The following is a 13,732-nucleotide window of genomic DNA, read 5'->3' on the forward strand; positions in this document are numbered from 1 at the left end:
AGTGGAAGAGAAATTGACTATAAAAAACAAGGCACCTGGGGTGGATGGGATTTATCCAGTCATATTAAGGGAGGCAGCAAAGAAGTGAGCAAAACATTAGCCATAATTATAAGAGCACACTTGGATTCAAGGGAGGTCCCTATAAACTGGAGACATGTGAATGTATCCCCAATTCATAAAGGATAGATATGCAGAAGTTTGCCTTCAGCCATCAGATGGTTGATTGTTGGAACCAGCTTCCATCCGTTACATAATTTTTGTTACATCTCATATTTTGAATGACTTTACAATGATTGCTGTGATGTTGCACTACTTTGAATAAGCAGTGCTTCACCAGTAGAGAAGACTAATATTACTGATTCTCGGCGGATACCATGGTATCCATTTGAAAGTTTCTGTTGGTGAACACTGCTGTTCCAAGAGTAATTAATGTAGATTGCAATCATAATGATGGGTTCTTTATTGAAATTATACATCAATCCACAAATATTGCCAATTTTACCTGTCACGACTATCAAGTGTTGTGCGAAGATATGCGATGTACTGATAATAGTTGAATCTTCATGTCAGTATATAGCTACACTGCCATTACGAACATTGGGTTGTTTGTATTGAGTCACAGAATGAAATGATGATAACAATACATGATCATCATTATCTATCCAATTTTCACTCCAAACTAATATTTTTTTCTATTATAGGATGGAGTCAGTTTTGATGTCCCATCCATGACTACGTAAACTTTGTACATTCATTGATGTTATCGAGAAATCTCCGTTATGAAGGAAATCTTATAATTCACTTTGTAGAAGTGTCAGGTTATTCTTTTTTAAACAATCTATTTCTGTAGAGAGTTTGACCTTACTCATTCCCTTTCTGTGGTAGAATGTGAAATCATTGCAAGGATTACAAGAGATAACAATACAGGTTGCTGTTGGTGATCTTTCTCATAATCATATACCACTTCATCAAAGGTTTCCACCTTGACATTTATGTATAGTTAAAGCACATGCAGGCACCAAAAGAAATTGAGTGCACACACACCAGTCATCTATTATTCTTAAGCAGAATCGTTGTCTAACATTTAACAATAGATACACGTCCATTGGGCATAGATTTATATATATGTGGGAGATCCGCTGTTTTGGTCATTGCCATTTTATGAATTTTATTTCTCATACTTTTCAGTTCTTCAGAATTATATCCTTGGTTCACATCATGGGCAGCAACTTTGTGTATTCCTTCCTGAGATAAAACATAATTATTATAGCCATTAACATCATTATTCTTTATAAACAACCAAATACCACGAGGACATAAACAGTGTGCATCTTATTTAGGAAAAAATTTCTCAATTCAATAATTTTAAGTTCTTCAGAAGTTAATGCTTCTCCATTACCTATTTTTGTAAATAGAATGTACTGTCAGTCGAGAATGTACCATCAGTCTGCCACACAACTTGTAATGGGCTCTTTAATATTGGGTCCACCAATGCCTTCTTTAAAAGTTTATATATAGCTGTCACACACACACAAGAGGAAGTAATTGGCATAAATCTCTTACACCTCCAAATGAGAGTTTGTGAATTTCTGTTATCTGCTTTTAGTGCATATCTATAACTGATAACAATTATGCACTTATCACACTAACTTCATCAATTATAATCGCACGTACGTGTCGAAAGGCAGTTCTGTATTATTGGAGAGTTTCATTAACAAGTGACCGGTTATTCAACAGACAGATAATGCAATGCAGAATGAACCGTCGTACCACCGATTGCCACAGCTGCTTTCTCTGTAAAGGCATATGTAATGTATGCATTGAGTATATGTGACAAATTTGAGAAATGATTATACGTTTACATCAACAGTTTGATAGTGAATGTGTTTCCACATCCCACTGGTTCCACGAGAAACACTTGAATTGGTTTATGTTCTCAATTATTGATCTCACGATGGATAGCTTTTACAACAGTGTGTGTTGTTCTTTATTCATATAACTCGTTACCTGACAGTATCCTTTGGACAACATAATATTCTCCCATCTTCTCATGATAGATGATAATTGATTTATCATTGCTATTCTTTTTACCTCCGTGATATTGTTGGAATTGGAAAAGAAATCAGCAACTTTACACTGTTGAAATTGTTCATTTTTTCCATTGCCATTTTACCATTATTGTCCAGTTAAATGCATAGTTATCTACAAATTTTTACCGTCTTTTCAATATCAGATCTGAATCCTTTCCTTTGCTTGTGAATTAATTATTTATATTGTTCATAAAGTTCAATGTTGTATCTATTTTCATTCAAAATTTCACTCCTCAGTAACAAAAGGCATGTGTAAAGTTACCATTTCACACACACACACACACACACATATATATATCCAATATTTTAAATTAAATAAAATAAAACGTAAGCCAGTAGTATGGCAAAAACTGTAGAGCGAAAATTTACATAAAAATAACCCAAATAAACAAACGAACGAAAAACAAGAATAGACATAAATAGTAGCCCAGAAACCCTTGTATAATTTCAAACTTTAAATCCAATTAACAAAAATTATACAAAATTTAGGATAATGCCAATTACATATTAATTTAGCGGTTTAGAGATATCATGGGCGAATGGATAAGTCACTTTAACCAAAACATGATTCGTCAAAACAGAAAAATTATTCTTTTCATGGATAATGCTGCATCTCACCCGCACATTGAATTGTCCAACATTCAAATCGTTTTTCTGCCACCAAACACATCTGCAGAGTGTCAGCCCTTGGATCAAGGGATAATAAAAAATTTTAAACTTCACTACAGAAAACGTGTTTTAAGACATCTCATTGCAAACATGAACGATGTAACATGTGCGAGTGACCTTGCAAAGAAAATCAGCATCCTAGATGCGATTCAATGGATTTCCTCTTCAGTAAACGCAATTAGAAAACAAACTGTCGTGAACTGTTTTGTAAAGTCTGGCTTCTCAAACGCAAAAATTGAAGTTGTGAACAGCAATGTGGAGCACCAAGAAGAACAAGAACTTCATCTATTGATAATGTACAATACTTCAGCTACAAGTGACCCTGGCTACAAAGATATAGACTTGAACCTCACTGCAGAAGATGGTGCTATAGATATCAACTACATTATCATCGATATTTTTCAAGAAGTTCCTCATGAGGATGAAGAAATGGAAGTAGGTCATTATGTCGTAGAACATATTAATGACGAACCACTGATGAAAATAGAAGAAGCGCTCATACAAATCAATCATTTAAAATTTTTTTCACCGCTGAAGTATCTTACTGAAGGACTTTCGATGGTTTCTTCACTCCAAACAAATGTTGAAAACAAAATTATCAGCCGGAAGAAGGTGCAGAAGAAAATAAGTGATTACTGTATGTATTTTTCATAAGATAAAGTCATAATATGCATAGCACAATTGTATGTATATTATTTAAAAAAATATTGTGCAAAATCTGTATATAATTTAATTTAACATTAAACGTTTAACGATTTTTCTTTATCTCTTGTGTATGTAATTGTATATTATTTACAAAAATATTGTTCAAAATCTGTATATATTTTAATTTAATTTTACATTAAACGTTTAACGATTTTTCTTTCTTTCTTTTTTTTTTTTTTTCTCGCTCAGACTTCTTGTTAGCGGACACTTCTCTCTAACGGACACATTTTCGTTCCCCATGGCTGTCCGTTAAAGGGAAGTTTCACTGTATATATATATATATATATTTTCATGGAAATCTGTCATATCATAATTATGGTACTGGATAATTTTAGGAAATTCTCTTTGTACCCATCCAATAATCCCTTTTGATAATCAGCAGTGAATAGTGTGAGAGTTACATCTTTCATATCTTCGCTACAGAATTCATATTTATCGAAAATGCTACATTTCCATATATCTAAAGATTCCTCCTCAATTTGCTGTTTGTCTAATTCTGCTGTAGATTTCCATAATTTCTGACACTCGTGTGGCCACACAGTGGAAATATATTCTGGCTATTTTTCCTGAAGTTCTATAAGCCTCCATTTTAACTTACTGATTCTTCTGCTAGTTTTATTAACATATTTGACTACATATGCAGCACTACAATATTCTTTGATAATGAATTATAAATCAGTATTAGATAGGAGAATGTCTGAGATCGATGGGTTGTAACTATAGGTAAATTTTATTTCCATTGTGCTGAAGAAATACATGTGGTCATGTTATACCAGCTCCCAAAGTGTTTAGACATTCCTCTTCCAATTGATATCAGTTAGCTTGCAGAAATTTTTTGAAAGTAGCATGATCATCTAATTCCAGTGATTTGTGCATCATTTTATATCTATTTTTGTAGGCCATTTTTCAAGTGTCTGTTGAAGCCATGGGGATTAAAATTTGTGTTTGTGACATAGGCCAAAATGGTCTTCAAATCAACAATTTTGCTGCTTCATTTTATTATTTTTGTAACAAATGAACATATGTTTATGTTGCTGTAATTTTCCATTTTCAGAATTTTTTCTGCAGAGCATAACAAATCTATCATTCTGTTTGCTGCTTCCATTCCACCATTTTCTTCATTCAATGGTGTTAGGTGAATTTTTTAACCATAATAAGTATGTGCATGTGGACTTCTTCTTTGTTGAAATTTGATTTGTTTGAAATAACCTACAACATATTTTCCAAAGGGACTATAATTTTCTGATTTAAAAATTGAGAGTATACTTTTAACAACATTATTGAATTACAGTCGAACTTCGTTATAACGATCATCAAGAGACCAACAAAATTTCTTGTTATAACCTTTACTCACTACAGGTCACTAATCTGGTAGCATTGGGACCTGTGGGGTGCCAATGCTACCATTGTGGGGTGCCAGATTAGTGAGTTTGTTGGATCACTGGTGGTTATTTTAGCACATACAATTTACCCAACAGCTAACCACCTCATCCTACCTTTAACACGTTGACTGCCAAGCTAATTTTAAAAAAACATTACCCAGGGACCAAAAAATATTTAGCAAATAATTTGATTAGTAATTCTAAAATAAATATTATAATAGTGTCATTTTTTTCGTTTAAAATATCAAAAAAAAAAAGTTTTTTTTTTTTTTAATGTCGCATATATGTGGCCGACGTGGCCCATTAGGTTACTTTATTTCTTGAGAAGCCGTGTTGGTCATATACGTGTGATGCTATTATGGCATACATATGAAGATCGTTTGTGATTAGTTTATTGTACATGTGGCAAGCACTGGAATAAAACTAATTGCGATAAAATAAACTCTCAAGCGTCGTAATAAGTTTGTCAGTATTTTTAGAGATTTTGTGAAAACAAGTTCGTTAGTGCACTGTATTATCCATCACATTGTGTTGTGTTTTTCCGCAAGTTTGTACAAGTGTGTTGTAAAAAAAAATCCATCCAAAAAGGAATGGCTAAAAGAAAATTACTAAAATAAGAGGAACTGAGAGAAATTGCTGGAATTTACAACTAAGCAGAGTTAAACTTCTCACAGACACGCCGCTGTCAAAGTTTTTCAGAAGTTCAACTTTATCTGTTATGGACAATGTAGGACAGTTGCGCTTTACACCATGAGAGGCACTTCCTTTATGCATTGGAACCATAGCTGGGACTAAATATGAGCAGGTTATTATAATAAATGCAGAAAAACAAGTAGGAATGGCTTGCCAGTGTTTACGAGTTCGCGCCAACAGCTGATGCTGCAACCCACACCATGAAAACAGTAGTGGCAGGTCGGTGCGCCAACCCGGGAAATTTGAAATTACGTTCACGGAAATTATGCCCAAATTAGCGGTGGGATCGGATTACCGGTGGCCGAATTAGTGATGGTCGACCTGTATATCAGTGATAGCGGAGATGGGAAAATCTCTGGAGCCATTAGACAATGAACATTTTATATCAGTGATGAGTTAAATTTACCTCTTATTTTTTTAAATTCTCAATAACTTGATAAAAAGATAGATTCGTAAAACAAAATAAATATTAGAGAGAAAAAAATAATATAAGTATATACCTACATATTATTTGTATTAATATGCTTGTATAAACTACAATACACTTAATATTAAACACAATTTATTTGTCTGTGATTTTAAAACCATACATTTAATACTAAACACAATTTATTTCTCTGTAATTAAAAACAATACTATTTAATAATAAATACGATTTCAATTAGTCTTTATTTATGAATCTTAAAATTGATTTTGTTTTAAAGATTTCACTTTGATATTTCTTAAGTTTCCCCTTAAAACACTCAATGCATTAAAAGTTTCATTACTTGCCTCAGTTCCTTCAAAAAAATTGACTGTGTCCATTGCACCTTGAGCTTGTGAGATTGTCGGCACTGATTTTGATTCACTTTCACTTGTCATCATATTATCATCACAATCATCATCTTTATCATCATTGTTATCGTCTTTATTGAGCACAGTATCTACAATGTCACTCTTTGTAGGAATACCACTAGTTAACAAAGTTGTCATCGACTCGTACAAATTCATCAATGTTATCTGTATTAAAACCTACAACATTGTTACATATCAACCATTCGGATAATGGTAAGTTGTTTTCTTCATTTCCATCATCTTTATGATTGAAATTTCATTTGAATTTAATTTCGATTTCTTGAAGCAATTCAATATGGTCGTTGATGTAACGTTGTTCCGCGCATCATTCAATAAATTTATAGCATCGTATATCGATGTAGATTCAGTAAGTTTCCGTTCTCTTTGACTGATCAGGTGTAGAACTAGAAATCTTTTATAAAATCCTTTCAAACTATTGATTATACCTATGTCCACTGGTTGTAAAATTGACGTTGCATTGGGAGGCAGAAACACTACCTTAATGGTGGACAAATTTTGAATCTGGGGATGTGCAGGATGGTTATCAACTAACAATAAAATATTTTTCTTCTTTTTGAATATCGCCTTATTCCAATCATTTATGTATTATCCGAACTCATTCAAGCTTTCTTGTTTGCAGTGCAATCCACAGAAAATTTCCTTACATTTTTGAAACACTGAGGTTTTAACAATTTTCCGATAACAGTTTTTTTTTATGAATATTTTATATGTTCATAAAGCCGTCAAGCGGGGCGCCTCCGTAGCGAGGTGGGAAGGAGCAGCAGTGCGTAGCACACGCTTCTTGATTAGACCGGGGTTCGAGCCCGTCACCACCAAATACGGAAGATGCAGAAAGGTTAGGGAATGACCACCGCATATCCCGGAGCAATATGGCCTTAGTTGCTAATTCTCCTAAAAACCAAATAACAAATAACAAATAACCGTCAAGCGAGCCTTTGATTTTTTTCCACCAACACATTTTCCCCCATTGAATTTAAATCTATTGTCAGGTGTCAAATTATTAAAAAGTCCTGTTTCATTGGCATTGTAGATGGGGTGCCTCCGTAGCCAGGTGGGAAGGAGCAGTAGTGCGTATCACATGCTTCTTGATTAGACCGGGGGTCGAGCCCGTCACCACCAAATACGGAAGATGCAGAAAGGTCAGGGAATGACCACTGCATATCCCGGAGCAATATGGCCTTAGTTGCTAATGCTCCTAAAAACCAAAACAACAACAACAAAAACAACATTGTAGATGCTGTTGTTGTTGTTGTTTCATCATTGAAATCGTTCCCGATTTCTGCCCAAACATGGTCAATCCATTCATTTGCCTTTATTGGATCTGCAGATCGAGATTCTCCACTAATTTTTGCATAAATGATGTCGGTTTTTAAATTGATCCAGCCAACCAATGTTACATACAAAATCATTGCATCCAAATTGTTTAGCAAATTTTTCTGCTTAAGCTTTGTGTGGTGAACCATTGAAGCAATGCTTCATCAACATTTGTTAACTTGCTCTTTCTAAAATTTTTTTCGGTTATGTTCTTTTCCAGTGCCAATATATAAACATCTATTTTTTCACAATGTCAGTACACTTGAAGAGGACAAAGAAAACTTTTTATACACTTCAACATTTATTGCACCACGTTCTAACTCGCAAATAATTTCAACTTTTTTGAAAATCAAGAGACACTTTCTTTCATTAGTAGACATGTTTCCGAAGAAAGGGTTCATTTTTTAACTGATTTTACTTTAAAATGATAAAGTGGATCTGAATATAAAGTTCTTAGAAGTCCCGAAATGCATACAAAGTTCTTAGAAGCCCCATTTCCAAAATTCTTAGAGGTCCCAAAATAAATTTATGGTTCAGTGAATACAAAACAATCTGTAAATAGGGTAATGCAACAAGCAGAATGCCAATGCACTATTGTATAGCCCCCATTCCCTGAATGATAAGGTCATAAACCCTCTAATCTGATGCAGGTGGTCATAAAGCTGTCGTCCTTTTTATTTTCGTCTATTCCAAGAATTGAGTTTTTTTTGTCTACCCGAGCAATTAAGAATGTTTGCATAGTTACTAAAATTTGTACGGTATATCCAAGTAGCACACTCGTTATAACTGTGAGTGATTGTATGGGAATACGTGTAAATTAAAACCATTATGGTTTTTTGCTCGTTACAGCTGTGAGCTCATTATTTCCCTGCTTGTTATAACCAAGTTCAACTGTATATAGCACGTGTTACAGGATCTTCATTTATTAGTGTTGCTCGCATCATATATGGTAAAGTCATTACTTTGGTCATAATTTCTCTTGTTTATAGACTTCAGTCATAATTTCTCTCGTTTATAGACTTCAGTCATAATTTCTTTAGTATATAGATTTCAATCATAATTTCTACAGTATATAAACTTTTTACAGTTTGCAGTAAAATCTTCGTGCCATATACAACAAATGCTTGGATGTAGATTGGATCACCATGGCGATCAGATCTACTGAATTTCACTAGATGCCATCATAAATAGAGTGATTTTCAACCCATCTTAAAATTCTTGCATGTCCAAGATATATAGCTGGAAACAAAAGTTTCTCCATGCGTTCATCAAGTAGTAACTTGTTGGGGAAGATCTTTGACCAGGTGCAATACACAAATACATTTCCTCCACCCATACTAATGTTTGCTGTTGTATTAACAACGGTTCATCATCATGTTCAACTGGTTCCAATATCTCATCCTGTGGTTCTGTGGAATTTTTTTCTTTATTTTTATCATTTAGAAAATCATCTGTCACCTTAATACCATAAAATTTATATAAAGGTAAATTTATCAAATATTATAACTAGATCTTAACAGTTTTTTTTTGACATGCCCTTCTAGATATGAAGTTTTATGTATAAATTTTCTTTTAATGTGTACATTGAGGGCATAATCATTATCTAAATCTCTAGATCAGTGGTTCCCAAACTACTGAGATCTATGGACCCCTTCAAATATCAAAAAAAGTTTACGGACCCCTATATACAACATATGCATATGTTATATATATACATTGGTGTTCAAAGAAATGCATCATCTAGGAATTTCACATTCCTAACCCTTTCTCACGATGGTATGTTACATTAATGACTAGCATCACAAATAGAAATATAAACAAAAGATATTTATTAATAGTTAGTTAAGGCAAAGCTAAGTAATATTTGACAGGTGCTCTCAAAATATTCCAAAATGAGCATTTGCAAACTTTATACAACAGTTTTGGTAAATATAACGATTTTGGCTGAAATGTTATCAGATGCCCTTGATTTGCTTCAGTTTATCATTTTAAATGGGAAACAAAATGAAAAGTTCACCAGGTGCAAACTAATATTTTGTTGAACTGCCTCTAGCCCTGATGACAGCAGCACACCATCAAGGCATTGACAAGGTCAATTTCTGAAGATAATCAACTGATAGTTCGTGACTCCAGACACAAATTATGGCTTCCTGAAGTGGAAAGCTCTTTGGTTTCTTTGTGGCAACTGCAGATTCCACACAATGCCAACAGTTCTCAGGTCTAGTCCTGTCCAGCTAAGAGTTGTAATGAACTGTTCTTCCAACCATTTTTTTTAACCAAATGTAACAAATGTAAACACATTACTGTCAAACCTCTAATGCAGAAATGCTGAAGTAACTACAAAAGTGCCTACTTAAACTTTTTCCCCGATGACAAGGAGCACAGTTGTCCTGAAAGATGCAGTTACTTGGCAGGTTGAAATGGTCTCTAATGGTTGGCAGTAATTTTCCTTCCAATATAGCCAGGTATCCATTGCCATTTACAGAACCTTTTATAAACTGCAGGTGACCTACTCTGCAATACGAAATGCACCCCCGTATCATTTGGCTGATAGGGAATTTCACTGTGGACACCATACAGTCTGGATGGTATTCTTCATCACGTCTAGGGTGAATTATTTGTCTCCCATCAGAACCATGCAGGTTGAATTTCTTTTCATCTGAGAAAATAACTGACTTCTACTGTTCAGGGGTCCATTTGACATGCTCCTTACACCAAATTAATCAGCCTTTTTCATTTTTTGTGCGAGGAGGGGCTTCTTTTTAGGATGACAGTCTACAAGTCCATTTTTGAAGAGGTATCTTCTGACTAGTACTGCACTTGCTACCACTCCTGTATTTTCTTCCCATTCTCTTTTCAGCTGAGACGAAGAAGCTTTATGGTTTTTAAGGCATAAGCGCTTCAAAACGCGGTCCTGTTTTGGCAAGAAATCTGCCAAAACAGGACTGATTACAAGACACTCTATAAGCAATATTATGGGAAGAACATCCTTCCTCACTTAAAGCAACAATAGCACTCTTTCTTTGTGGCGTCAACTGCACGTAACTTGCCATCCTGACACAAGCAAGGAATGACTGCAACTCTTGCAGAGCTTGCTTATATAGCTGAAAATAACAGCTGATGCAATATTACATCACCACCTAGGCGCCTCCATAGCCGGGTGGGCAGGAGCAGCAGTGCGTAGCAAATACTTCTTGATTAGACTGAGGTTTGAGCCTGTGACCACCAAATATGGAGGATGCGGAAAGGTCAGGGAATGACCACCGCATATCCCCGGAGCAATATGGCCTTGGTTGCTAATGCTCCTAAAAACCAAATAACAAACATCATCACCTATGCATGTCAATCTTATCTGATGCAATGTGTAAGAAATATTGCCATATACTTACATTATTAGGACGACAATTACAATTTTAAGGGGTGAAGCACTTTCTTTGAACACCAGTGTACATATGTGGTCGACCACCATTTTGTGGACCCCCAGGATCTGGTCTACGGACCACAGTTTGGGAAATGCTGCTCTAGGTAATTGATGAACTATTGTATCTACATCAACTGGTACTTTTATAACTTGTCAAATAATTCCATGTTTTCCTTGTTCATACCACAAATGACGAATATGCATAAGTGGTAGTTGTGGTGAAATCGAATGCTCAGTCACCAAATCCAATTGATGTTAATGAGTGGAATACCCAGAATATACAAAATCATTAGATGTTGACATAATAGGTATGGGTTCCTTCTTTAAAGAATTGTGACAAAGTATTACAAGTAGTGGATGTTTTTACAACCTTCGTAAGAAATCCTTGTTGAAGTATTTCATATTCATTTTCAGGAACTGGTTTCCTATCCTTTTTAAACCATAACCAGTGACATACATACCAATTATGTCCAAGTGGATTATCATCAGTTTTTCTTTTGATTTATTTATAGGCCTTGTTATGATTTATATTGGCATAGCAACAAAAATTTGTTTGAGGGATTTCAGCATCAACTGTTTGTAAATTTTTGTTTTGTTCACAATATTCTCTCATACTTATGCGGTGGTTTTAGATGTAGACTGAGAAGAAGAGTTGGGATTTTCTTCTTTTAATTTCTCTTTCTTGCATTGCCGATATTCTCTCATACGTTGTGCGGCAGTTTTAGATGTGGGTTCAGAAATCTCGGGATTATCTTTTTCTAATTTCTCTTTCTTACATTGGCAATATTCTTTCATAAATTGGGCTGTGGTTTTTTTTGACGGCAGTTGGGAAACACTGGGATTTTTCTTCTAATTTCTGTTTCCTATATTGTAAATATTCTCTTATACATTGGGTTGTGGATATAGCTGGAGTCCATTTACATTTACTATTGTTTTCATATATACTTTCAGCAGGAAAATTTTTTCGATAATATATCTGTCTGTTATACACTTTTATACCTATATACCCGTATATTGTTTCTAGTGTATTATGGTTATTAAACAATTAAGTGAATTCTTTAACCATAATAATATATGTGCGTGACAACTTAATTTGCATTGAAATTTGATTCGTTTGAAATCTACATCATAATATTCTCCAAAGGGACTATAATTTCTTGTGTATTATGGTTAAACAATTAGGTGAATTGTTTAACTATAATAATATATGCTCATGTGAACTTCCTCTGTGTTGAAATTTGATTCATTTGAAATAATCTACAACAAAATATTCTCCAGAGGGACTATAAGTTTACAATTTAAAAATTGAAAGTATATTTCAACACAGTGGAAGTCTACATGTGCAGGTTACAGGATCTTTATTTATTAGAATTGCTTGCTCCATATATGGTTAAAGTCATTACTTCTTCAGTAGTATATTGAAATTTTTATAACAAACGTAGTTTATGTTTACTATTGTTTTCATATATACTTTCAACAGGAAAATTTTTTTCCATAACCTTGAAACTCACACTATATCTGTCTCTTATGTTATACACATTTGAATGGGTTAGTGCCATTGCACCATGTTTTGTTCATAGTGAACTACCGAAGTAGATAATTGGCATCGTTTTAATTGTATCTCATATTGTGAATACCTTCACAATGAGTTGCCATGGTATTTCACTACCTCAGATATGTAACGCTTCACCAATGGAGAAGACTAATGTTACTTATTCTTGACGGATACCACCACCCAGACGGCACCTTTTCAAGGTTTGTTGGCCTCTACTCGGTGGGCGGGTAAGTATTCTGGTGTTGCAATCATGACAATCCAGTTATGAAGTTTAAATCGACAATATGAGAGATGCCTGATGGTGTGCAATAGTAGAAACTAAGGTGATTATTTTGCATAAAGCATAACACTATGTGTAAGATTCACTAGTGAATGGGTTAGTGCCATTGCACCATGTTTCGTTTGTAATGAGCTGCTGAAGTAAATAATTGGACGAAGCAGATAACGAGGAGAGGCCAACAAGCCTTGAAATGTTGCCGTCTGGGTGATGGTATCTGCCAAGAATAAGTAACATTAGTCTTCTCCATTGGCAAAGTGTTACTTATTCAAGGTAGTGCAGTAACTCATTGTGAAGGTATTTGCAATATGAGGTACAATTAAAACAATGCCAGTTACCTACTTTGACAGTTCACTATGAACAAAACATGGTGCAATGGCACTAACCTGTTCACTAGTGAATCTTATGTGTAGTGTCATGCTTTATGCAAAATAATCACCTTAATTATACACTTTTATACCATTACAACATATATACCGCATATTGTATCTCTCATCTCATTACTGTATATCACAAATGTTACTAACTGAATTCATTCTACCATTCCCATAACATGGATGTTATTCCACCTGTTTTTTCAACCCTTTTTTCTAACATTTTTTGTAACTTTTTTTTTAAAGCAGAAATTCAGCTAACCCTGCTAAAGATGTTTTTAATGTCAAAATGTAAGCTATATAAAAAGTAGATAAGAAAATAGACATTATGTACTTCCCTTCTCACATAGGTAACTGTCTTGTTAACCTTTGAATTTTTTCAAATTGCTGGCCTTAC

At 34.3% G+C, this 13,732-nt stretch overlaps 1 protein-coding gene across 4 annotated transcripts in view; it reads left to right on the top strand.

Moving 5' to 3' along the window:
- The window catches only part of fliI (FLII actin remodeling protein), a 436,796-nt gene that overhangs the window by 92,927 nt on the left and 330,137 nt on the right, over positions 1 to 13,732 (top strand). The window lies entirely within an intron of this gene.

Source organism: Mastigoproctus giganteus, chromosome 7 (assembly GCF_048544385.1).
Source record: "Mastigoproctus giganteus isolate SK-2022 chromosome 7, ASM4854438v1, whole genome shotgun sequence".
NCBI classification, from domain to species: Eukaryota; Metazoa; Arthropoda; class Arachnida; order Uropygi; family Thelyphonidae; genus Mastigoproctus; species Mastigoproctus giganteus.